Genomic DNA, 2337 nt, shown 5'->3' on the forward strand with positions numbered 1-2337 from the left:
AGCCAGTGATGCTATCAGCATCACCGTTTCAGGCATCACAGACATCATCCCTGCATGATTCCAGACGTCCGTCATTCACAGGCATAGATCCCACCCTTTCCCATTTGTCACACGTAGGAGTGAAAGGAGTGAATGAAAGCAGGTGTGATTTGGTGCCTTGTTTTCGGTAACAGTAAGTGTTATTATGTTAATCTTCTGTTATGCACATGTGCTGAGACTCCTCATCACCCTAACCTCCCCCCAGTGCTTAATTTGAGCCGATGGTTTCCAGTGCTCAGCTCTTTAAACAGAAGAGGGGCCCTGAATCTAGGAAAAAACTACAACAGGGGAACAACCCGCCAGGGCGAGAACATGAGAGAACAACATGAAAGGGGTGTTTCCCAAATAGAACAAATCAAAGTTTAATAAAAATTAACAGAATACCCACCAATTCACAAAGAGAGTAAATATATTCAAAAAAAGTTTTTAATTTTCATTTTGACAATCAACACGATTTTTTTTGGATAATAAATAAAGTGATTCCATTTGTACAATACATAACATTTGGAAAAAATATACATAATCAGAAGCATACAAAATTAGTCTAAAAACTAGGACACGCAAAAACACTTCAAACCGGACAATAAATTAGATCCACTCATACATCCAAACATACCTTTTATACAATCAAATTCATACTCAGACATTCACATCCATATCACTACACACAAGGACAAGAAAAGCGCCGACGCGCGTTTCGGACAAGTGCCAATAAAGGCTTCCTTCATCAGGGCGCACTTCAAATATTGTACAGACAAGCAGAATAGATAATGTCTGTGACACGGTCCTGGCAAGCGGTCCTAGTAGCAGCAAAGCTGTGGGTGGGTATTCTGTGGGCAAAAAGGAAGAATAAATGGCAATTCGGGAGAGAAAATTATTTGTTTCAATAATTAGAGTCAGCAAGACAAAAGGGTTTCAATCAGTCAGGGGCATGCACATCAATGAAGATAAACTATCCTTATATCCCCAAATTTTAAAAACACCAGAAAGGAATATTCAGGGATTAAAGAAAAGTGTGTCAAGAATATCAAAAATAAACATAAGTGGATAAAGAGAAATAAAAGGAAAAAGCATAAGTCGGTTGCCCAAAAATTGGTACACCTGTAGCCAGAGACAAGGTTTTCAGATAATGGTAACCTACCTAAATACCCAACAATAACGAAGCCCCTTTAAATATGTGGTTCACAATCCCAGGGTTTCATCGGTCATGAATAGCGCATATTAGAATAGGTCCACAAGGGATCCAAGTGTACGAGGGAACCAGGAATAAAAGCAGTACCATGAAATAAATTCCAAGTATCTAGTAGGAATATAAGAATAAAAACAGGGGTAACACATCTAGACATCTAGCATAATGACAGCACAAAAATGAAGTAATTGTGGTTTAAGGAAGGGCAGAACTACCTCAAAACGAATAGCAAGCACTGATGCAGAGCAGTAAGTAACCCCGGGGCCGACAGTGAAAGATGACCTATGAAGCAATAAAAAGCCATAATGAGCTACACAACTCTTGAAAAGGTCGTGACTCTAACATGAAGCAGACTTAACACACAGCGAACTGCAACCTACCTCAAGACAGCAAAATTGAGCCATCATTTGGATGAGGTGAGACGAACAACGGAAATGTCATGATGAGGCCCAGCTTCAGTCCCGGGGAATAGGGGGCCTGTAGGGACAGAAACGGCAGAGGGATTTTAAATACGGATAAAAAGTGGGAATAATAAGGGACAGATAGCGTGTTAAGACGGATCGAGGGGATGGAGCACACGGGGCCCGCAGGAGGGAACTCAGGATCCAAAAACACTAACCTGTAAAACGGCCCGGCAGTGCACGTAAAGTGGTGTCCTGGGTCGACGGAACCGGGTGACTCCTTCACCTGCCTGTGATACGGTAGGTCGAAAGGGAAAAACAAAAGGGGAGGTGGAGTTATATACAGGTGTTCCAGGGGAAATGCAGAGCACCTGGGCGCCGTAAAGATCGAAGAGGGACTACCACGATAACGCAGGAAAATGAAAAGAGACGAAGGGCAAGAAAATAAATAAATAAACAGCTCCAACGTGGGAGACAGTGAGAACAGACTATCCGAGCCAGCTGAAATGGAGGTATACATGTAGATAGACCAAACAGCAAGGTCCAAAACATTCAACACTAGACGTGGGGCAGACAGAAAAATGAAATATGATAAATAAAGAAAAAAAGAATTAAGAAACCAAAAAAATAAAAAATAAAAACACCAGGGATGAAGTAATAACCGAAAACCAAATATTATGAACACAATAAAGAAAAATAGGGAATAAA

At 40.9% G+C, this 2337-nt stretch overlaps 1 long non-coding RNA gene across 1 annotated transcript; it reads right to left on the reverse strand.

The window, feature by feature from the left end:
• Positions 1–507: 507 nt before the first annotated feature.
• Positions 508–1970, reverse strand: LOC147724075 (uncharacterized). The gene is made up of 5 exons (XR_015310074.1): positions 1848–1970; positions 1609–1705; positions 1444–1510; positions 1181–1339; positions 508–869 (listed from the first exon to the last, which is right to left on the reverse strand). It is a non-coding gene; the product is annotated as an uncharacterized LOC147724075 (long non-coding RNA).
• Positions 1971–2337: the final 367 nt, after the last annotated feature.

The sequence above is a fragment of the Lissotriton vulgaris genome, chromosome 4_1 (assembly GCF_964263255.1).
Source record: "Lissotriton vulgaris chromosome 4_1, aLisVul1.2, whole genome shotgun sequence".
In the NCBI taxonomy this organism is placed as follows: Eukaryota; Metazoa; Chordata; class Amphibia; order Caudata; family Salamandridae; genus Lissotriton; species Lissotriton vulgaris.